Raw genomic sequence first — 26,103 nt, 5'->3', positions numbered from 1 at the left:
TTTCCTGTATGTAGCCACCTCTAGTTTAGTTCTTGCAGTGTTCACTAGATGGCAGTACCGTCTCTTGTATGTAGCCACCTCTCGTTTAGTTCTTGTAGTGTTTACTAGATGGTGGTACTTGTAGCTGATGATGAAAAGATGCAAGATGTTATAAACTAGAAAGCGGTACTTGTAGTTGATGAAAGACGCGAGATCTTATAAAATAGGAATGATGTCACATATGGCGCGTGTCATTGGTTGAAGGCAATCGTTCGATTTAGTGCGGCGACGTACGCTAGGGGGAGCGTTGTAATAAAATCCGTTCGCTGTTGGCGCGCGCTCGGAGTCGCCGGATGGATAAGGCTGCACAGCGGAGAGAGCGCAAGGCGGCAGCAGCGCGCGCTCGCAGACAGAATCCCGATGTGCGAGCGCGCGAGGCAAGGGACATCGCAAGCCATCCATCGTCTAAGAACAAATAAAAGTTGATTGGTGTATATACACACACAGCGTTTCTCACGTCTTTACATGATGATCGACTGGGCGAATTACATGGAAGATTCACATTTTACCGATGAATCCCTCCGGAGCTTCGCCCATTCATCATCATTCACCCCGTGAATATGCCGTAATTTTTTTTTCTTTTCTTCGAGCACCACCATCGATGGGAACGCTGTCTTTGAAGGACCATTACCACGTCCTTTCGTGAGGACTCGTCTTGCATCATTTGCCTTGGAATGCAGCTCTCCTTCTTCAGTATACTTGGCAGTCTTTAGGCTTCAGGAGAGTTGCTTTGCAAGCCACTGCTTTGTGGGGCTCGGTGCAACGTAGCCATGCCGGCTTGTTGATGCACGCACTACTAACATGACCCATCTTCAGACACTTGTTCCCCTGTAGGGGGCTTGGGATGTTTTGTCGGGCAACGTTACGAAAGTGACGAACCTATACATGTTATCGAACGCAATCGGTTTGGTAGGTCACCTTGATGCTACGGTTTTGCCAAGTCGGTATACTTGCATTATGTCCGTAGCCTCACTAGCTGGCTTTGAAGCACATGAAGGTCTGCATTCGGTATTGAAACGTCGATGTCATAAATGACTTCCGTCGTCGTGTCGCTATCCTCTAAGCACTAAGACTGATGCCTCTAAGCACCATGACATTTCTCAAGGTATCTAGCGGAGTCTGGTGCTCAAAATCTATGGCCAGGGTATTTTTCTGTTGGTTGAGTCTGATATCTTCTATCTCATTATACACAATAGCTTGAGACGCACCAATATCATTTGCCTGTTTATGTTCTTCAGTTTGGCAGAGGAGTCAATAGGTAAGGAGGAAACAAGCTACGCAATGAACGCAGAATTGCAAATGGCGCCCTGATATGCTTCTCACGACAGCTTCTTTTTTGGTTCTGAGATGAATGGGGTAATGGAGACAAAGACGCAGTTTTTGGATCACAATTTCTGAAGTTCTCGGCCCTCACTGTCGTCAAAAACTTACACGCCCATAAACTCCAAATTTAAGCAATAACAAGAGAGCCTCTTCCACGTAAAAGGATTGGAAAGACTTTGCACGCCACTTAAACGAGTAAAAAGTGAAATCCTCTCTTTTTTTCTCTCTTTTCCCCACAACTATCTACAGGAATCACCGACTAACGCGTTCCTTCTGTCATCAAAGTAGGCTGATAAGGCCTTTATATGATAATTGCAAAACATTTCGAAATATATATATAATTTTATTCCTTTTCCACATAATTACATGAGAGAAGCATATGCTTAACGAAACGACATGAGCATCGTTGTTTTACGCAGGTGCACCAGCCACGAATTCTGATTCACAAAAGCTACATTCTTAGAAGCACTAATTGCCACTCAGAAGCACTAGCGTGCATCGTCAGCCTGTAATTCGCAGAGCCGACACCTGTGAATTGCAGTTCCGCGAACGCCCTCTGTGATAATTAGGGCAGAGTCCGTGAATCCTATTATCCGTACGGCTACAGGTCACGTTTGTGGTTAGGCACTCAAAGGCAGGTCAGTGTTCTCATAGGCTGAATAATATGCCACAGAGGACTCACTAATTAGCTCACCAGCGAAGGGGCGCTAATGTCGACAGCCAGATTGTTGTAGTGGCAAGCCTTATGTTTAGGCAGATCGCACGGCTGAGCATGAAATGCTAGTCATGCAAGGGACGATGTCAAATTCATCCTGTAAACTGTCGCTCCTACTTCAAAAGGAGTGAACATATACTCAATGCTGCAGAAGCTGTTTACCTTGCGGGGCGTGACGCGCGTTCCTTACGTCGATTCTGAGAAGAGATGACCATTTTCTGTGCCCAAATAATTGAAGCAAGGCACTCTAGAGACGCCTTAAAGTAGAAGCTTCGCTACAGCTCATAGAAATCCGTCTGAAAATGATAAAGGGTGCACACACGAACTCTGAAGAAGCCAGACAGCACAAACACTGTCTTCTGCTATGAATATATCTGATGCGTATGCGTTTCGTCATATTCATATAGATTTATAAGGAATTCATGTATGCCCCATAAGGCCTACAAAGAAAACATATGATGGCGTTCTGAGGGTGCAACCTTCCACAACAGCAGGCAAAATTCTTCATAGTCGTTAGCCGCAGCATAAAAAAACTGAACAACATTCGTTGCAAGTGTGTAGCGGGTACCAGCCTTTTCCCAAAAATGACGAAGAATGGCATAAAGTATGCTTCCGTGCTACACAAAAATTACGATTTCTGACATAGTGGGAAGCCTACAAGTGAGCGGGTTGCAGTTATCTAAAGAGTGGTTTAAAATACTCTGAAAGCCTGCTGTTCCACTTTTCGTTGTATTTATGCTGCGTGTTCTGCACAGACCTGGCGGTTTTTCAGATGCGAAGCAGCTTTCACAAGCCTGTGTAATGCTGTCTATCAGTGCGTCCGTACTAACGCACCGCAACACTCTCCTCGCTGCAGGTGTTGGAGCTGTGCCAAGTAGGTCTCGCCGCAGCTGCACGTTAACGTCATGATTCTCTCGCAGTGCGCGCGGACATCACTCTCTCCCTTGCCTGCTGCGCACTCACCACAGCGCCCGCAGCTGCCCCCTCAAACATTCGCCCTCAACAATTGCCGCTACTGCTGCTCGCTTCAATATTATTGACCATCACCCGAGTCTTCCAGCGCTAACTGCAGCACCCTTGTTAGTGCTGTTGAACCCGTGATGCCACCCGTGTGCAACGCTGCTGCTTCGTATCGCATCAGGGTTCCCTTTGGGAAGGTCGTGTGAATTAATTATTTACGTAATACATGGCAGCACAATCTGAGGAGGCATATATCGGCACTGATTTCAGAAATTTCGGAATAAAGCGCAGTAGTAAACTTACATGAGATAGACAGTTTGGTTTATCACTATATTATTTGATTGATATGTGGGGTTTGACGTCCAAAATCCACCATATTATTATGAGAGATGCCGTAGGGGAGGGCTCCGGAAATTTCGACCATCTGGGGTTCTTTAACGTGCACCCAAATCTGAGCACATGGGCCTACAGAATTTCCGCCTCCATCGGAAATGCAGTCGCCGCAGCCGGGATTTGATCCCGTGACCTGCGGGTCAGCAGCCGAGTACCTTAGCCACTAGACCACCGCGACGGGGCGGTTTATGACTGTAGTGATAAACTAAAATGAGCGATTCTATACATAACAGAATCAGTTGTAATTTAATATTCAATACACAACCATAAATCACACCACATATAATTGCCATAATTTTATGTTCTGTAGAAATCTTTTACGCTTCACGGCGAGTAATTTTAGGTGTCTATACAGTCATAAGCCACCCCGTCATCTCAAACGTTGGTCGTCGTCAGCACAACATAAAAGACATGGTGCTCTTTGGCCACCGATGTCCTTGCGGTGCAGAACCAACTAGTCATCAACCAAAAAGAGCAATGATGACCGTACTCGTCATCAATATATGTAGGCCCTAGATGGAACTAACGTCGACAACACGCTGTGCTTCTAGACGATAGGTGTTCATGCTAGTCCTCGCTAGACCACTGTTGTCCCTGCTTTCATTTTATTGCAATCTTTCAATGAGATGCAATGCCATGAAGCCTTTTTCTATATATATCTTTATGCACATAGCAAAATAAAAAATATATAATTTCTTGCTGCTTTATTTAGGCAAAACTCTACAAATAAACGAAAAAAACATTCCCGGAGTTTGACACAATTTTCTGTTTTTTTCGGTAGGTTAAATGTCTAGCGTTGGTTCATCACTCAAGCGATCGCAATCCCGAGTTTGCGAGAGGTCAGAGTTGATCACGGCTTATTAAACTTATCCCTGCTTCACAACCATTAATTACGTTACTCTGTTCCCGCGTGAGTCAAGATACCACAAATCATGAAGACCCTCGTCAAACGTATACACTTCCATGGCAGCTAAATGCACCCGTGGGTTGGTGAAAGTTTGTGTTGATACAAAAGTACTCACAAGTGACCAGCTACGTTACTCTGCCACTCGATCTGATATAACTCCTTCACGGAGGCAAGCCATAACGAAAAGCCTTTTTGATAAACTTGGTCATACATAACCCGAGGATAACGTTTTGTGTTGTCTAGAACTACGTCACGTTTTGCTTGGCATACTCACAAGCCTCCTTTGTTTGATGTGTCAATCACGCCACGCTGAGCGCTTTTTCCTTATCGTGCCAACGTGAGGCTTTAATCTCAGCTCCGTTCTGGCAATCGTATCTAGCTATTCTCGCTGAAAAAAGGATTGAACGGAACACGCCATGGAGGCTTAGTGGATGTAGTGCTCGACTGCTGAATCGAAGGCCGCGGGATCTAACATCAAGGACGACTGCACTATTTTTGATGAAGAAGAAAATACTTGAGGCCCATGTACAAAGATACAGGTGCACTTCAAGGAGCCCCAGGGAGTCTAAATTTCCAAAGCACTCCCCGATGGCGTCCCTCGTAATCATATTGTTGTTTTGGGAGGTCGAACGCTAATTTTTTTTATTATTATTCCTATTATTAATATTACTACTTTATGGATTGAACAGAAATTTCCGATGGCTGATCACACGCACAAAAGAAACACAATAATGCTCAACACAACATCGAGCGTTATTTTTAGTGTTTTGCCACGGAGCCGCACAACGTAATGAAATCTTTTTATCTGAGGATAGAATCTTTTTATCCTCGTCTGTGGGCGTTGCTATAGCGAAGTGCGAAAGAGAGCATTACACATGACTGAGTATACAAAGGAGTCCGTCACAAGTGGGGTTGACTATTTGATATAAACGCAAAACGAAAAGCGCTAATTTTTTCTCACCATTCCAGACAATAGGCAGCCTGTGCAGAATAGCCTACCATGATACCACGCTCCAGTTTGCCTGGTGTCACCACCCAGTTTCGCGACTGAGCGGGCACTGGGCTTCCGTCTTCCTCGAAGAATAGGCTTGTATCGAGTGATCCCCTGTTGTGGGTATCTGATGACTAATTTACCGTTGGCTCCGACGGCCATTATTATCCTTTCTTGTGATCGGCTTTTTTTTCCCATTGCTTCCGCATAGTCTATTGTCCTTTGGATGCCCTTTTACTTAGCCTCTCGGATTCAGACACTATACGTTTCATAGACTAGCATTGCAAGTACTCCTTCCCGTGATGGTGATAGCAGACCACAGCTCACCTACACGGGAGCAAGAAAGAAAATGTGAAGTCAGGCAATAGAAACAGCAGATCAATCATAAAATGTGTGACAAACTATAAAAGATCACAGCATATCCACGGAGTGCATGATGATGAGCGGGACGAGGCGTCTGTCCCTCCATGCATCCGGGCGGACAGACGCTTCGTACGGAAACATGGATGGACAGATGGATGAATGGACGCATGAACGGACCGACAGATGGATGGACGCACAGATGGACTCACGGACGGACTGATGAACAGAAGAACAAATGGACGGACAGACGAAAGCATGGGCGCATTGATGGACGAGTGAACGGATGGTTGGACACACGCATATGGACGTGTTGGCCCATTGGCCCACTTATCATCATACACTCCGTGAATATGCTGTGAAAACAACTTACGCCATTTAGTTACATTATTCCCAAGGACGTGTACACACAATGCCACCTATTGACCAAGTCATAAACTGCAGGTGACTTCATACATACAAACGGAAGGGGAAAACAACCCATGGCCTAAGGAGCTTTTTGCTGGCCCTTTTGGGACAACCACGATTTGTCAACGCGCTTTGCTTGTGTATATGTATGTATGTCTGTGTATGTAGGTAGGTAGGCGCGTGCGTATGTGCGTACATATGCGTACTGCATGTATGCTGCATGCCTGTATGCTTGTATTTAAAAACCTACCCAACAGTTGGAAGAAACAAAATGACGACTTTCTAGAAATCCTGTGTCCAGCATGTACGTGGATCGGTGCATGGAGGCTTCAGGGTTAAGTGGGAGGGGTAGGAGCGATGGGAAGAAGTTTGGGAAGGGCCGTCAGAAGACTTCTGTGCCATCTTCTCTGCATGGCCATCAGCGTATCATTCCCTTGCCATGCACAAATGTCTTGTTTGCCGACTCGCATTACATTTTCTTCGCTTTCATGTAGCATATATATAGACAGAAACGTGTAGGTGAGTGATTGCGTAAATCCCGAAGCAATGAGGATTTCTCGGATTACGTCTTGCATGCTTCGCGCGCTAGCGTTCACTCAGATTAGGGAACTCTGGAGGCGTGGGCGACTCGCTGCGTTGGGTTCAAGTGCCGCGCAGGAAAATTCCAGCTATCCATTTGGCAACGTGATGCAAGCGATACCTCCCTTTTTTTCTGCACGTACGCTGCGAAGGAATATTTCCTTCTTAGAAAGCGGTGACGCTTGTAGATAGATCGCCCCCGTCTCCTTTCCATTTCTTTTATTCAGAGTCTCCCGTCGAGCGAGATCGTGACAAACATCCTGTAGAAAGGTTTATTCTGTCTTGAGCTGTTGCGCAGGATGCTTGAACTTTGCTTCTTAGAAATAAGCTTCAAGAACGCATGCGGGGACACGTGTGAAATGCAATCCACCTCGGTGTATGAGTGGCTAGCGTGCTCGTCTGCTGACCTGAAGGTCAAGGGTTTGATCCCTTGACCTTCAGGTCAGCGCATTTCAATGGAGACGGAATGTCAGAGACCAGTGCACTATGTGATGTGAGTGCAGGTTTAAGAACACCAGATAGCCCGAATTTCGAGAGCCCTACACTAAGATGTATCTCATATTTACACCGTTGTTTAGGGGCGTTATACTTCAGGTACTATTCGTAGTACGATTGAAATGAGGTCCTTGTAAAACGGTTAAGCAAATGAAAAATGTTCTGGGATGTGGTCCTCCGTGTGACTAGCCTGGTGGCTCGGGGTCTACCCTGTGTTATTGTCATCAACGTTATGTGATGCAGGCAATGGTCCTTTTTTGTGTTGAGCGAAATGTTACGTCATGCAATCTTTAAAATTTTGCGTTAAAGAATCCTTGTGTGGACGCTCAACCGCTTAACAAGCCATGTTGAAACGTTAGCGCAGGTACAGGGCTATAGACGCCACAAAACATTGTTTAAAATCCTACATAAAATGAAAGTGATGGCCCACGTAAATTACACCCATACACACTAATCCTTTTGGCTTGAAAACAATCGGTCTTGGAGCTTTTGTTGTTTTTTCAGTTCTGTTGTGGAAAGGGTTTTAGAGCCTTAAAAGTGAAATTGAGACTTCTTGTATACTGGCTACAATTATCATGTAACGTAAACGAATATATTTCATTCATTTTGTTGCTCTGTACTTTCGAAATTTACAGCTCTCATTCCGCATTCCAACATTGCCACTTTTTTTTTTTGAAGTTGCACGTTTGTCCATGAACATTATATATTTCCTTCAACACACTATAAGCATATTTGTCTCTTATTATTTCGTACACTATTCTAGCATTCATTTAAAGGTCGCTCTAATGTTTACAGAACATATAAATTGCCACAATTCAGTTCACTGATATGGAGCGTTACTTCGGAACGAGACCCAAACTTCAAATATTTTAAGCACCTCTCTTGTATATTATTGAGATAGCAATTATGTGGACACTCTCCGCTGGATTTGTCGGCGTCGATTCGATGTCATTCATCGTATATATATATATATATATATATATATATATATATATATATATATATATATATATATATATATATATATATATATATATATATATATATACAGAAGAATAACTTCGGTTGCCGCAAGGTTATAAATATGAAAGTAGATGCGCTTTCACATAACAACTGTTTATTGTGCCGACGTTTCGACAGGAACCCTGTCTTTTTCAAGGCATAATTATGCCTTGAAAAAGACAGGGTTCCTGTCGAAACGTCGGCACAATAAACAGTTGTTATGTGAAAGCGCATCTACTTTCATATATATATATATATATATATATATATATATATATATATATATATATATATATATATATATATATATATATATATATATATATATATATATATATATATATATATATATATATATATATATATATATATATATATATATATAGGAAAGAAGACGCACGTACGAAGTTATTTTATTGACGTTTCGGCCATGGGTCCGGCCTTCATCAGAATCAGTTTCTGATGAAGGCCGGACCCACGGCAGAAACGTCAATAAAATAACTTCGTACGTGCGTCTTCTTTCCTATACGAACAATCTTTCCCGGACCCAGCATCACTTTTGTTTTTGGTATATATATATATATATATATATATATATATATATATATATATATATATATATATATATATATATATATATATATATATATATATATATATATATTCAAACGCAAGAAACGAAAAAAATCTCAGGAAAGAGACTCCGGGACCTCCGCGTCGTCAATGCTAGGCGTTAACAACTGAGCCACCGAGGGTACCTTCTTCAATGCTAAAACGGCAAGCTATTTATATCTAGCACAAACCGCTGTTGGCGGGCATCTCAGGGGGAGGGAAAACTATCGTGCTTTCAGCATTATCAGCAAGATGGCGCAGTGAGCGTGCGGTAATCTCTAACGCGTACTTTGACCCACGTAGAAAATAAGAGGGTGCACGCTCAATCGCCCGCCCTTATCTTGAAGTGGAGAGAATCGTACGTCTTGGCTGGCCTTTGGGTTTCGTCGGAATGATTTCGTTGTAGCTACCGGGCACACAAAAGTCACTGCAATCGTTGCACAGCCTCCGCTTGCGAAAAGGGCGCGCTTTTCAGGCACACTGAAGTAACAAATGAGACGCTTATTCCCGCTCATCTGTACCTGTTAGTACGTTTGATGAGGCATAGTGAGCGAGAAATGCAAGTTGCGTTTCGATCTGCTTGCCATTCTGGTTGTGACCTTCCAATTTGTTCCTATCGCGTTCACTGCTTCACCTTTGCGGCAAAGCTGTGACTGTTTATTATTCTCTTCATTAACTGCGTTTATCCTGATGTCTGTCATTTCAACGTCTTTGTAATGTAATCGTTACTCTGTTCTTAAGTTGCTACAAAAGATCCCACAGGCACTTTCAAACTTGGAGAGCTCTTTTTCTACTCATAATAAAAATGAAAATGAAACGCGAAGATGAACGTGAGCGCATAGGAATAAATTGCTGCGAATAGGCTATTGAAATAGGCAAGTAAAAAATGGCAGCATATCCACGGAGTGAATGATGGAGAGTGGGGCGAAGAATTCGTCCGTCCATTCGTTCTTGCTTCCGTCCGTCAGTGTGACCGTCCATGCGTCCATCAGCCCGTCCATGCGTGCGTCTGTTCGTGCGTCCGTCCCTGCGTTCATCCATGCAGCCGCCCCTGCGTCCGTTCATGCGTCCATCCATGCATCTGTCTATGTGTCCGTTCGTCCATCTATTCTACACTCCAAGTACCACCATCTCGCATCTTTTCATCATATATTCCCCATATAGAAGCACCGCCATCCAGCAGATATTCCAAGGACTAAATGAGAGGTGGCACACGCACACTTTCTTACGGCTTGCGCTTCGGGTCCACTTCCCACCTTTAACCACCTCGAGTTCATGGTATATACTAGTTCACTGTATTCATGGCACTGCGGCCGAACGCTCGCTAAACCTTTCGAAAACCAATGAGGTTACGCCCAGCGAGTATGACGTAGCGAACTTTTTCAGTCAGATAGGGCTCAATGTACATGCCAATGGCTGCTACTGGGAAATGAGAGGCAGAGAATTCGGCTTTTACTTTTTTACGGCTTGCGCTTCGTATCTAATTCCCATTTTTAACCACCTCGAGTTCATTCGTTGTATATACAAGTTCATGGCACTGCGGCTCAACGCTCGCTAAACCTTTCTAAAGCTAAGGAGGTTACACCCAGCGAGTATAACGTAGCAACCCTTTCTTGTCAGATTGTGCTCAATGTACATGCCAATGGCTGCTAATGGTGATCGCAGCCTGCGCGTTAGCTAAAAGCCGAATGCCCCTGTCTCTCATTCCCCATTAACAGCCACTGACATGTACATTGAGCACTATTTTTTATTGTTCAACAACGCACAGAAGAAGTCTCTCACCGGCACCACCTTGGAGGTCAAAATGTTATACCTGTTACATACTACGAGGGATGAACGGGTGTCGCTATAAGGAGTTTCGCCCCTAAAAACAAAGGAACCGTGGACGCATTGTAATTGGACGTTTACGTACGTACTTCTCAAGGGAAATAGAACTCATTTGAACCACCGAAAAGTTACCATCTGTTTCACATTGAAGTGTTCACACTTCTTCGTGTAACGGTAACTTTTCAATGCATACAACTGGCTGCACAAAACCCTCTAATAGCGAAGCTTTTAAAGCTTGAGCCTAAACGTTGAGTCTCCGCAAAAAAAAAAATATGCCATCTGCCACCAAAGAGAACCATTTAGATGCGAAGCAGTGGGCAGTAATACATACACTGGCAGTGGCGTTGACGCTCACCGCTGCGTTGCATAGGAGTGAAAACTGGGAGGCACAGAGCACGCAGTGATAGACCAGTGTGTTGTACTGGAACATGCCAATATCTGCTAATGGGCACTCAGAGACAGAAGGCCTCGAATCGACACAGAGACCCGCAGTCCACGTTAATTAGTTGAAGCGCACGCTGCGAAGTTTTATTGTTCTAAAACGCACAAGAGACATCTTTCACCGGCACTACCTTGGAGGTCAATTTTCAGTGCCTCTATATACGTGGTGGCACCAAACAGTTGTGCAGCGTGAGCAGTCAGTGTTTTTAAGGGCTTAGCTCCATTGGGTGTGTGTCGTTGTCTCCTCGGTTCGTATGTGGTATGTAGTATGTATGCAGCCACCTCTAGTTTATATAAAACCGAATGCACTGCTGCGTAAAAACTTTTATGCTGCACATAAAATCGAATGCACTGCTGCGATTCCAGCGAAAGACACCTCAAAATAAAGCGGCCTCAAAGCTCGCCTTCGGTGGTTACGAAACAGCTGCTCTTTATAGTAATTGCGCTGCAACCTAATTATTAAAGCAGTAAAGTTAATTACTACCCGCTGAAATAGCCACAAGGAGGCTTACTTTCAGCTATTTCGGCTGCCAAATTCAGTGTCTACATGTTGCCTAATTAATTAGGCACCGTGGCACCGTTTCTGGGCTCTCTTTTTATACAACCAAGTACTGTGCTTTCAATTAGTGAGTCCAATATGCGAATCTCCCAGCGATAGCGTGTCTACTGCGTACGCTTACTTCGATGAAATAAAGCTCTTCAAGGTAGTCGCATTTGTACTGTTGTAGTCTTTCTGCATAGACTGCGAAAAGACCATCGGTGTAGATGAAACCTGCATTGTAAGATCGTATATTGAAAACTGTGGTGCAAACTAGGAAATAGTCAAACTTTTTTGCCAACGTGGAAAACCTAAAAATACTCCCCAGGAACTGCATCTATAACGGTTCATGAATACGGGTTGGGCTATTGACTTGTGCAAGGCAAAATATTTTTTATTGCATACCATCAGCCTCTGTTCAATGTAATCAAAAGAAGAGGATAGTCGTTGTGTTTAAGGTGGTTGCAAGTGTGCTAACCCTATCTGTTTAATTATCTGTCTTTTTGTTGGCCCTCGCGCAGAAGGTACGCATAACGCCTTTTCAAGTAAGTTTTACGAGAGAAAAACCTAAATGTAATCTCAGTTTCTGTGGGAAACGACCACATGCTGCACTTAGTCTAGTGAAGAATACCTGAAAAAGAGATCGTCTTGGTTGCTCACCATCGGTGGTTACGCAAGATCTTGTATGCGCATTAATTACACAGAAGAGATTTCTGCTGAGAACAAAGCCAATTACTACTCGTTCAAAGACTGAAAGCGGGGGTAACACTGAGGCATGTTCTGCGCTTGCTTCACTTCTCTTTTGTATTATCCTCAGTGTGAACTAGCAGATTAGAACACATTAGCTCAGACAAGCCTCCCTTCCTCCTCAGAAATTCTCACTCTCTAGCTGTCTCCTTAATTGTGCTCCGTGATAGTGCTCGAGCGATGGCATGTGAGTATGCTATATCGGCCCACATCAGGGGCAATCATTGGTTAGGTGAACTTGTGGAGGAGGGGAAAAAAAGGACAAGGAAGTTGTCCACTTCTCAAACCGGCTGCCTACCTTGTGTTGGGAAGGAGTAACGGGGAGTAACAGAATATATATCAGAGATGCTACAAAAAAGAGTAAGAAATGAAAAAAAAAATATATTACGTTGACCAATAGGGCTCAAATTTGTCTTTCAACTTAGTTTTCCGTAACGAAAAATGTTTGCACCACCGTGGAGGTCATTCATAAACCTCTTTACCCCTCTTTTTTTTCAGAAATTTCTTTCAAGGCGTGTACAACTCCCACCACATTAGTGTTTTTTATGAACCATTTGTGTGGGGATATCTTTTAAAAGTCGATTGATTATAACAGTCAGAGGCAATCCCCCGGATATACCCGTAGCCTCTGTCTGTCTGTCTGTCTGTCTGTCTGTCTGTCTGTCTGTCTGTCTATCTATCTATCTATCTATCTATCTATCTATCTATCTATCTATCTATCTATCTATCTATCTATCTATCTATCTATCTATCTATCTATCTATCTATCTATCTATCTATCTATCTATCTATCTATCTATCTACTGCTAACGCAACTAGAGAAAAAGTAGCAGGCACTACGCATGATGCGAGCCCCTCCTAGATGTACAAAAAATAATCATGAAATTGGCGCATCGTCAAAGGTTCGCAGTCGAAAAAAGTTCATTGTAGTGCTTATAAAACCAACAAAGCAAGCGCTAATAATAAAGGAATGGGGCTGCGTTCCAAAGGAACGTGTAATTCTATTCAACATATTCAAACAAAAATTTGCGGAATTACGGTTGTAACGACATCAACTAGTAGAAGCCTGCTTTATAGGCAAAAGGTGAACGATATCGTTTATATTCCGACGTGAACCGCACTCTCTAGAAAAAAATATATACCTTAACGAGACAATAACTTAGTCAACATCCAATCCTTCCCAAGAATAAATCAATAATTAACGCTAAAAGCTTAGGAATGAGACGTCGTTAATCTAGAGCCCTAATTATACCCACTGATTTTTATTGTCAAAGCGAAACGAGCGCAAAGTAGGTCACTGAAACTTTTATTTGCTGCTAATTAAAAATAACTGAATGACGACTCAACTGAGAACAAAGAATATCAGGGTTGTGTTATAATACCAGTGGGCACTGATGTAGGCAAGAGAACCAATTACGAGGGTAGTACAATGGTTGCCGTGGTGACGCTTCCACGAGGGTGGCGTCTTTCAGGCAACGAGGTGAGCCAGTTTGGCTCTAGAGATGATAACGTTTAAATCTTCTTATTACGCTTTTCTTGCCTGTCTGCGTTGAAGTTTGATGGATTTCGTGCTAGCACATTCGAAACCATTGTTCTTCGAAACGTCAAACTGCACGTTGATATAAATAACAAAAAAGTAGAATCAACAAGGCATTTTCAGAAAACCAGCGTATAGAAGAACAAACAGTTGAGCTTGTCGGTTATAAATTACTAGAAAACGACGCGAAAAAAAAAAGCACAGCACGTTCCCTTTCTGTGCGTTTTGTGCCTTTTTTCGCAATATTTTCTAAGTAGTATATTTGCCACGAGCCTTTCCTATTTTCGCTCTTGCTGTAAAAGGTTCACGCCCACGAATACTGTCGGAGACTGTCAGCGCGAACCGACACTCAGTGTTTTAGAAGCTTTTTCATTGTAGTGGATCGTTTTGTCAAGATTGCGTGAACAACGCTAACATTACAAATTCCTCTGGAACTTACGTGGTCGCTAGCTATGACGCTGCAATATTCAACGGCACGTTTATAAAAACCAACGCGCGTAGCCACTTGTCAGTTGATTGACGCTCGGTTCACGGCTATCAGCGCCAGTGTGTATCGTTGTAATCTTTCCGTTCGCCGGCCACAAGTTCGGCCGAATAAAGAGTTTCATTATGGATAAGCCGTCTCTTCCCTCATCATCGCTACGACCCCGTGACAATATAGAACGTATTTATTTGTTCTACTTCGAAATCAGACAAAACATTACCACATCATGCCTATGCTCTATGCAATGCTACATTGTCTGTTTAAGAATCATCAAAGTAAGAAACATGGAAGAAGTAAACGAAAATAGTGTAACTTGCCGGGTCGGCATAGGTAGATTGATACAATTTTCGCAGAGGTATTGAAATGTAACTGACGTATAACAGAATTTTTAATAGCAAGCACTTCCTCTATTCTGAATCCAAAGCTTATAGTAATCATCACGGTTATAACGACATCAAACAGTGCCTCAGACAGAACAAAGTTCGCGAATTGTATGTCCTTTCTCCAAGTTTCTTTCTGTCTTCAGCGTCGTTCCATTTTTGTTCCAACAGTCTACTCAGAAGCCTGGTCTAGATTAATTGAGTAGATCAGTATGGTTGAAGAGATAGTGATTATTGGCATAGAATAGCATCTGCCGAGCTGTTTAATTTACGCTCGCGAACATAGCCAGTTAATGCAACGCAGGAAGCAGGCCTTTGCAATCCGTGCCACAACCACCACCACCACCGTTTCATTTTACAAAAAAAAAAAACGTTCATTCATTAGACTTGATGCAAGACGTCTTTTTCATAGAGAGAACACAACTCATTGTTGCTACGAAAAAGTCGTAGGTTATTGCAGAAGTGTTCATAACGCACTTACGATTCTCTAAACTTATATACAAAAACACGTCTCATCCCTCTAAATATGCCCCACCGTGGTGGTCTAGTGGCTAAGGTACTCGGCTGCTGACCCGCAGGTCGCGGGTTCAAATCCCGGCTGCGGTGGCTGCATTTCCGATGGAGGCGGAAATGTTGTAGGCCCGTGTGCTCAGATTTGGGTGCACGTTAAAGAACCCCAGGTGGTCGAAAATTTCCGGAGCCCTCCACTATGGCATCTCTCATAATCATATAATGGTTTTGGGACGGTAAACCTCACATCAATCAAATCAATCAATCAATCAATCCCTCTAAATTTTTCACGTTACCTTCGTGAAACTGGTTCAACACGGCAAGCTGACAGCGGTAGTCTTAACCTTACTTTAGGTTCGAAGGCATGCCGCGAAATAATATTGAAGTTTCTGGTGGTAAGCAGTCCAACAATTGGCCTCCTGAAATAAAACTCACGGGAAATTTTCACGTTGCCTACAAACGATACTTCGTTTATAACCAACCATCTTTCTTGAGCTTTCCCAGCTTCCACCGGGTTCTCACGCACTGAAGGCCGGCACTGAAGACCGGAACAGTGAGACAGAAAGACACGAACATGTATCGCGTACGAAGTTTGTTTGTTTGTTTCTCTGGACTCAAGGCTTTCACCCACCCAGGGGGACCGAAGAGCCAACACACTTCGTCTTTCTCCTATTCGCCCTTCTCGGCTGGCCACGGCTTGGCGGCTCGCAACACGGGATGGCGATGTATTCTTACAAATTTTCGCACGTATATCTTTTATGATCGTAGAAATTGTGCCTTTCTTGGTGCTTTGTTCTTTGAATACTTGCAATACTTAGCAGTGACGTGTGGGGTCTTTGCTATTTTTAGTGCTGTATTTACATATGCAGCTATGTATTATAACTTATTCTGTAATAAACCAATCACGAGCCACTTAGGCTGTGAGCAGAAATAACGATTCCCACATGTTTTATATTATTTGCATTAAAAATATTTCTTCGATATTGTTTATTTTGAGAGTAGCTTAATTGAGAAATACAGTTACATTCATTGTCAACAACAACAACAACAAAAAAGATTTGGCTCGCAGGGTAGCAAAAAAGATGTCCATGCTTCCGTAAAAAAACTTCCCTACACAGCTGCAAGACGCACATGTTTGATATATGCGTATAAAATGAAATCTCGTGGGTATAATTTTCAATTTGAAATTGCCGCCATTACCACACAAAAAAAAATTGTCATACTGGATCACATTACAGACAGGTACCTGTCCGTAATGTGATCCAGTACGACGATCACATACGTTAGTACATAACGTTAGTACATGACGTTATGTACTACTACGTAACGTTACGTAGTAGTACCAATCAAAGACACCTAGGAAGCTATTCTCGTTGTGTCAAATTCCTGAATATGTCCAATTTGGACTCCTCTGATTGGCCGAAGCTGGCGAGCAGCAGGCTGCCAGTTTGCGGTATTTCTTATGCTACGTCACTTTGACACCACACAGCTTTCCTAACTCTCGACGCAAGTGAGAAAGACGACATTGCGTCTGGCCACAGCGAATGCTGCATCCAAAGATCCTCTTTTTGTCGCACATCTCTGAAGCCGTGCACGAACCATGGTCACGTTAGCCCTTCCATTAGGTTTAACGCCACCACCCACCTGACGCCCCTGATAGGTCGTTAAACATTCCCTGCATCGGTTTTCAAACATCTGAACACGTTCACACGCTTGTTTAAGAGTCCTGGTACTTTACATTTAGTTGACTTCGTTTCTTTTTACGATGGCCCTGCCGCGGTGGTCTACTGGCTAAGGTACTCGTATGCTGACCCGCAGGTCACAGGACGGAATCCTGGCTGCGGCGGCAGCGTTTACGATGGAAGCGAAAGTGTTGTAGGGCCGTGTGTGCAGATTTAGGTGTGCGGTAAAAAAACCCAGGTGGTTGAAATTTATGGATCCCTGCAGAACGGCATGTCTCATAACCATGTGGTGTTTTTAAAACATGAAACCTCAACTATAAAAAAACAGATAAATGTTGATAAGATTCTGTACGATCAATGTTTTTTTTTGTATGCACAGTGCTATGTTAATTTGAAACATTTATCTGCCGTGTGTCTGGTGAATTCATTTCGACTGGATGTCACTCCTGATATGCTGCTTTGTTCGTGGTGACTGCGTCTTCGTCGAGCTGTGCTTGACTACCTTGACTGTTGCTTTTGTATTTCTCGGGGTGGAAGTAAAGTTACCGTAATATGAATAATATAAAACTCATCATTAAGTTGTGAAACAGACTTGTAATGTGTATTTTGTTATGCATACGTAGTGACGTGACCATTTGAACAGGAATACTTTGATACAACATACAAACTGGTTTAACAAGGTTCTGTAGTCATCTCTAGATTCGTAAGACATGACAATTTTTGTGAATTCCTATCCGCTGTCAGGTCCTCAAAGCTTTTGTCCTCCTGTCTCACCATGAAAAAAACTAAGAAATTGGGCTCACTGGCCAATTTGAGACGTCATCGAGCATGTCGTGGTATAAATAAAATAACTGCCCCTGTTGTCATTCGTTCTTGTCATTCAAAGCAAACCGGGTCGTTGCTCCCTACTGCGTAATAACCTGCTCCCACCGTCATGCGAATTTATACTTTATGCACAAAGTTAGTTGTCAATGCATAGGACAACAGCATCTAATGCGTGTTTTGTTGACCTCATGGCTTTGCCTGTCTCTTTACACATCTAAGTAGGGAAAGGGTAGCAAAGAAAAGGTCTGTTTGCTACCCTTCCCCAAGACGAAAGAGAGTTGCTCGTAAGAATGCGTAGCAACCACTGCTATGTGGTGAATCCTCACTGCGTTTTTGGAGACCACGGGCCGCCGACCATCGAGTAGTGCCACTAAGTGACATGGTTGACGTGTCAAAGACTGGTTATGAAATTTGCGGCTGATGTAGCTGTCTTTGACGGTTTCATTACGAGATTTTGCTAGCGGGCAAACTTTTGCCATAGCGGCTAAATCCCCTAGGGAAATTTTCCACGATGGCAGCGTCAACGGAGAGTAGCTTCATCTGAGAGCCAAAAAAGAAAAAAACACACGAGGGAATATGTTTTTTAAGTGCCTTCACTTAATGCCTAGTGTGGAAGAGCTGCTTCCGGAAAGACGAACTGCTAAGTGTGCCTATACTGAAGAAATGAAATAATACTATAGAACAACGTATGAAAATAACCTTTCACCCAAATTAGTCCACGTCACTTCCCATAAATTTCTTCTTACTTCCCTGGTAACAGACACACTGGTCGTACTTTTTGGCGGCGTTCAAAAATGACGAAACTAGGTCGAGGGGAACAGCCGTCGTTATGAAGTTTTCTCTGCATTACTTGTATCTTCTTGAACTATGAATATTTTTTTTTCTTAGCCGAATGTGTGCCACCTCCATGACATTTCGCAAAGTACAGTAGCCCCTCAACGGCATATTAAGCTTCGTTTGTGGTCTTTACCATTTGTTTATTTATTTTGCAACCTGCGCTTGAAACTGGCAGGACTCGCGGACCGGTACTACACCATCTCAAGAGTCGCCGTGGTGATGTATTAGGTATGTTGCTCGACTGCTGACTCGCAGGTCGTGGGACGGAATCCAGGCCGTGGCGGCTGCTTTTTGGATGGAGACGAAAATTCATAAAGTCAGTTTACTTAGATTGATTGATATGTGGGGCTTAACGTCCCAAAACCACTATATGATTATGAGAGACGCCGTAGTGGAGGGCTCCGGAAATTTAGACCACCTGGGGTTCTTTAACGTGCACCCAAATCTGAGCACACGGGCCTACAACATTTCCGCCTCCATCGGAAATGCAGCCGCCGCAGCCGGGATTCGAACCCGCGCCGTGCGGGTCAGCAGCCGAGTACCTTAGCCACTAGACCACCGTGGCGGGGCCAGTTTACTTAGATTAAGGTGCAAGTTATAGAACCACGGGAGATTGACATTTCCGGAGCCCTCCACTACGGTGTCTCTCATGATCTTATCGTAGTTTTGAGACGTTGAACCCCGTCAATAACTATATTTGTACTGTCTCAGCTCGTGCTTCCACGAACGTTCATGACATGATAGACGGTAAACGAGTAGTATTATTGCGATAGAAGCGGAAATGCTGTAAGCCCGCGTGCTCAGATTTGGGTGCGCGTTAAAGAACCCCGGGTGGTCGAAATTCCCGGAGCCCTTCACTACGGCGTCTCTCAAATTCATATGGTGGTTTTGGGACGCTAAACCCCACAAATTTATCAATCAACAATAGTTATAATCTAGCTTTCATGATTATAAATTCATGAGATTTAGCTTCCTGACTAAATACACAGACTAGAACTCAATGCATTATACAAGGATAACAATAGACTGCTACGTGCAATCTGTCGTCGTGTGACGTATAGTGTCCGAGACACGCTCCAATAGAAATTCCTGTGCAAATGCGGACATTTCAAGTTGTGACTACGCGCATTGGGCGGCTGCCGGTCGGGGCTGTCTTGTTCTCCTAACAACAGAAGCTACGTTATCGAAGCCTTTCCGTCAGCTTACCTAATCAGACAATTACCACACGTCATTCGGCGCACTGCTCATCCAGCGCGAACCTCAGAGCGCTAGTTATTGCAACACAAAGCAGGGTGCACGCCATGATTCACTCAATACGTTTATCCGTGGTTATTCGTGCATGCGGCTTTCGGAGAACCGCTGAGAAGGAGCGTTGACGAGCCTTAGTTCTAATGTGGCGTTGCTGAAGACTTTATTCGGGTATTATGCCATTCTAGGAATTTACATCCGGGCTTTGTCATTAGGGCTTTGCCATTTGTGGATGAACCAACAACTTCGTTCATTGGTATTGACTCTTGAAGATTTTCGAACATGACGTGAGGGTGACATGGAGGAGAGAAGGAATTAGGGCACAACTTAGCGCTCTGGCTATGTTCATATTCGGGATCCTTCTCGGGTTCTTACTAAGTGAATCTCGTTAGTAGTGGTGCTCTTGCGTCGAGCGTTATGTATATAGTCCAGTTAAAACATGCTCTTTCTACATTATGATCCTCGTAGACCAGTATATCAAGCAGTGGAGGTACAGTTAATTATATTACATGATTGATCATTTATTCTGTACTTCTCTGTGTCAAACGAAAAAAAAATCACAGCATATCCAAAGAATGAATGATGAAGAGTGGAACGAAGCGTCCGTCAATCTATCTCTGCTTCCGTCCGTGCGTTCATCGTTCCCTTCGTGCGCCCGCTCCTGCGTCCATCCGTCCATGCATCAGTCCTTTCGTACGTGCGCCCACTCATGCGTCCTCCGTTCGTCCGTCTGTGTGTGCACCCGTTCGACTATCCGTCCATTCATGAGTTTGTCTGTCTGTCCGTCTGTGCGTCCGTCGTTCCATATGATGAACACTTCAAGTACCACCATCTCGCTTCTTTTTACCATATGTCCATCGTATACAAGTACCGCCATCCAGCGTACAATTCATGGACTAAACGAGAGCATGTAGGACATTTCTGCTTTCAGCGCTTTGTTAAAAGGACACTAAAGTGAAATAATAATTTACGTCAGAGGAAAAGCTCAATGCATCACAACATCTGAAAGGACAATATTATCAACAACAGTGCCCTACTAACCGAGAAATTAAAGTAAATGCACAAGAACACAAGCGCCCCAGTAGGACACCTTTCAAATTATCCCGATGACATCAGACGAACTGCCTACAATTAATCACCAGTAATCAAGCTAACTGCACTATATAAAGAACCTTCCGTACATCAAGATACGCAATGAGATGCTGCTTGTTCGTTTCTGTTTGATTCATGGAAAGAAGAACCACTGACCGTTACTATGGGGAATTGCACGCATTATTCGAAAATTCAATTTTCGCGTCGTTACACGGGACACGTTGTGTCATCTAGCGGGACGCTGTTGAATCAAAACACTTTCGCAGTCTCGAAGCCAATGGCGGGAAATTGATCAAGGGCCGTTGTTGCTGCTGTGCTTCCCCCAGCTTTCCGTCTGCTGCTACTAGCGCAGTAAAGCTAGGCGACGTTGTGCACGGCATCAGTCACGTGAATCGGTCCGGTCGGTCCGCTTCTTGAGGTGGGTAACTTTAAGTGCACTAACCCGATGTGGACCACTAAAACTAGATTTTATTTCAGTATAGGCCCTTCCTTTGCGCAAAAGTAACACTATGACGTTTATGAACCGCTTTTCAACAATCAAAGTTGACCTATTAGTTGTTACTAGTGTCCCTTTAACATCGAGAGCGTGATAATGACGCCGTGCTACACTTTTCGTAACATGTGGAAATGTGGATATGGGCCCTAGGGTGGTTATGTGCCACTGGTATGCGGGTGGCTACCTACTACTTCTTTCTATCTATCTATCTATCTATCTATCTATCTATCTATCTATCTATCTATTCCTCAGAGGATGCACAGACCCACGCCCAACGGAGCTGCGCCCCTGAAACAATTACTACAGAAGCAATCCTTCCTATAGAGTTCACTTGATCAATACTTCTCATGTTGGGTTAGCCTATCAACGACGCAACGCGTAGTTGATGGTACACCGCTACCTGTGCTCAGACGTTGGATCATACTATACGTCACTGGGTAATAAGAAATCACATTCGGTATTGTTGCCATCCAATAGCCATTCAGTCGTTTGGCCCACAAGGGGAGAAGTGGATAAAGCTGAAGAAACAGAATACACTCATCTCTTAAGGGTAATCCAGCAGCGCAAGCTTTGCACATTCACAGCACTTTGCAAACACAGAGTTGTCCGCAGCATCTGAAGGTAAAGTGTTTAATTATGTAATGTCAATTAGCAAATGGTTCAACCGCGAATGCACCACAGACGTGATGTACGACAACAGACAACTCCTGCATGAGTGAACCACACAGTGCTTCGTACGTGACTGCTACATACTGAAGGATTACTGCCTGCAACGATTGGGCACCATTGCATATTGACACATTCACATTCGTCTCTGCATTTCTGAATGGCTGGCGAGTTTAGCGGCGTAATCTTTCGAAGCTATCACTTGCTGCTGGATGCTGGCAAAGGAAGAAGTAGTTATACAGCACAATGAAAACACAATGAAAACATAGCACTTGGTTTACACTTTGGGGTTTCGTAACCGCAGCAATGCATATGTAGGGTTACAGTACGTGAGTCTGCGTGGGTTGACGAGGTTGCTGTGACGTCAATCGTCCGGGAAGTCTGTTGTTACAATGAAGCATCTCGCTTGGGGCGAGGCGAGGGGGTAGCGTGGTGTGCGTGCTCTCGCTTTGGGCATCGCTGCGTGGGTTTGCGGGTACAGCCTTTTAGACGTAATGAAGCGTCCATTGTGAGACGCGTGCTACGAGCGGGCTTCCCTGATGGGTGTGTGGTTTGTTTGCATCGTGAACGGACATTGCATCAGCGAAATTGCTCTCGATTGTGCAAAAGCAGAGTCGAAGTGGTCACTTTTATTCCGTTATTTTGTCATACAGTGGCCGTTACACGGATGATGTAATTTGTTAGGCAAAAAAAAAACTTTCAGACCAGAGTTCTGGACGGTGTACGCCTAGCAGATGCAAACGCATGGCGACTCCTTACAACAAATGAGTTGTTCAATAATCTTTGGTGTTCGACTATTTTCTGGCCACCAGCCAGCATAATAAGAATGATGAAAAACAAAAATATTTGATTAGCAGAGAATGATGGCAGTTCCACACACTCATTCATAGCTAATTCAGGAAACAATTGATTGATTTGTGGGGTTTAACGTCCCAAAACCACCATATGATTATGAGAGACGCCGTAGTGGAGGGCTCCGGAAATTTTGACCACCTGTGGTTCTTTAACGTAATTCAGGAAACAATAATATTTTAGATGGATGTAAGATTTAGATGGGAAATTCAAACGATTGCGCGCGTGCCACTCCACTAGTCCGGCTGTGGAAGTGGCTACTAACTACTTCTACTACGACGATTACTATTACTACTACTACATACATCGCGGACGCAAGGAGCGACTCGTCCAAGCGTCAGCTTGAAATGCATCTGTTCCGGATTGTTTCATTTATCAAAGCCTAAGTTCCTTCTAATGATCCCTGAATTTTTATAGAATTTCCCTAGAATATTTTGGAGGGTTCGTGCTACACATAGGAGCGGGTCGATGCCTACATGTCATTTTCTTTGTCAGGTAAAATTTTTTTCAATCTAGTTTACTTTTAAAATTGCACGCCACACGGCCACCGCCTTGAGTTAGCGTGACAGCTGGCTGCGCTGAAAATCCAGTATTGAATAAATACTGACGCTATCGAGAGCATCGGCCTGTTAAGCCGCTTTACAGCCACTGTCCCGTCGTGTATTACTGGGTGATGTCACCACCATTACAGCGCTAAGAAATGCTGGACCCACCCTATTCTTTTTTCTAGACGGTCAGCACCACGGGCTTTTTCAAATTCCGGCGAGGAATAACACAGACGCGACGCGGTAGACAAACCAGTCTGGTCATTAAGTCAGAGACACGCTGCCCTGTCTTTGTCTACCTTGGTCCTCTTGGAACAACATGCTCACTCTTAACGCTTTATTGTTTTTTTTTTGCGCAAACACCTGATACTACTAAGGGGTATTTCATCTAAAGAAATAATACGGCACACAAAGAAGAGCTACGTCTTTATGGAGCATTTACATAGCTATGGGGTGGGTGGAGATCACTTTCCCCAACGCCACTGTCCGAAACTTTTAGATTGTGCGTTTTTATGCACACAGACGCACACGCACTTCCCCCCACACAGCCACACACACACACAAGCACGACTGTGCGTTGAGGTTAGTTAACCCTGTCGAGGAGAACATTTTTCTACGCCCCTGTTACACAGGCACCTTCCCTATATGAATTCCATCCCAATAGGTGTTTCTTCTTTCCCTAATACCTTCGACGTCTTGCAACTTCTAGGTATCTTACTCGAGAGGCAGTTATTGTACACATCAAAAACCGTTTTTTTTTCCTGACCAAAACATCAACACCGAAGTAAATCACCATTCCGATCACTTTACTGCTCGTTCCGAAAAACACCAGAGGTTATTCCCTTTTAAAAAAGGCGAGCAATGTGATCAGGCAGTGTCTCTGGCTGAATAGTCACGAGTTTTATATTCTTCCATGGTAGTCGCACTTCGATAGAAGCGAAACACGAGAGGTTCTTGTTTTCATAGGCAAAGCTGCACGCAACAGACTCCCACATATTCGATATTTCTTGGCTTCCGCTAAGGTGCGCCTCATATTTTTCTTTCGTGGTTTTGGCCCCTACAATTATAGAAGCTGTCAACATCAGGCTTGATAGTTTTGCTAGGCTGGACATAGCCTGTATTCAAAGGCAGTGGAGTGAAACTGTACAGACCAGGCTTGGTCATTTTCCTTTATTATTTACGGTCTGTAAGCTTATACGAAGTAGGCGTAGTGACAAGCAATGAAGCAATCGCGGCTTGAAAGATGGACCTGGACCAAGCTTGTTAAAGAAAAGAAGAACTTCCTGGAAGGCGATCCTGATGAAAAAGCTGGTGTTTCCTATTCAGCTATTCAATGGGAGCGGCGAAGCGTAAAAGCAACGTCTTTCCTATCGGAGCAGCTCTATTCACTATGTGTAGTACATTGTTGCAATAACTTTGTTGATAATTGTAGCGAATAAATAATGCGTCAATAGGACCAAACGATTGTCATGCGCGCTATTGAATTTGCCCTTCACTATAATGAAAATGCAGTTGTTGGTGCAAGAAAGCGCTTCGTATAACCAAGCCCCGTCTACAGCAGCAGTCCAGCACGCGTGGTGTCAAGTTGCTGACCTTGTAAACATGGGTTTGATTCCTTTAACGGGGACTGCACTTCATATAAAGTACGCCTCATTACGGGGAATCACCTCGATGAGCAGCTGAAAACACACGGCGAAGAAGGCTTCCCATCGATGACGGCCCACACGTTCCATCAGAGCAAGGGAGGGCCTGCGGCAGTTTTCAGCTGTTTCGTATTGACGATGCAACCAATGTACGCATGCGTGCATTACTCTTTCTGAGAGAGAGAGAGAGAGATAAAGATACAAGGAAAGGCAGGGAGGTTAACCAGACGCACATCCGGTTTGCTACCCTGCACTGGGGAAGGGATAAAGGGGAGAAAAGAGGTTGCACAAAGATGAGAAGGTACACACAATCACGAGCACACTCGGGGAGCACACACAGTTCACAGGCGGTCGCTCAGGTTTGTTGACTTAAGGTAAAGAAGCAGTGCTTTAGTTGCTTTCTGCGCAACTGAGGCAGATGCCCAAGGTCCTAGTATCTTCTGCTACTCTTTCTGAAATGTCAATTATTCGATGCATTTCGTTGTTTCTTTAACCTGTCACAATCAGATACAGCGAGATGAATTGGTGTTTCAGAGCTCATTCGCAAATGGTAGACACTGCTTTCACTGCTTTTTTTGTTTTTTTTTTTGTTAATGTACAGGCTGCACGTATCATGAAAGTTCCCTTCTTCCGTAGGAACAAAATGCAAAAATCGCTCGTGTGCATTTGTTTAGGTCAACGGCAAGTACCTCCAGGTGGTCTAAGTTCCTCCGAATTTAATCTCTGCAGATTTACTCTTAATGACGCTGTGTTTTCTGCATCGAAAACTAGGAAGCTCATTGTTGAAATCGATCCTACTCTCTCGTTCCATTTACCTCCTTTTCTCTTACGCAACGCTGATTGCTAGGCGCTAAAGTGTATGCAGCGGTGGCGCTATAGAAATGTCAAAGGTGTTCACATAGGCCCTTAGTCCTCGGAAAGCGCAAGAGGCCTTCGACTGCCTTTTGAGCCGGTCAAACACGAGGACGG

This window comes from Rhipicephalus microplus, chromosome 8 (assembly GCF_043290135.1).
Source record: "Rhipicephalus microplus isolate Deutch F79 chromosome 8, USDA_Rmic, whole genome shotgun sequence".
NCBI lineage: Eukaryota > Metazoa > Arthropoda > Arachnida > Ixodida > Ixodidae > Rhipicephalus > Rhipicephalus microplus.
Note: the sequence above shows the minus strand (reverse complement) of the source record.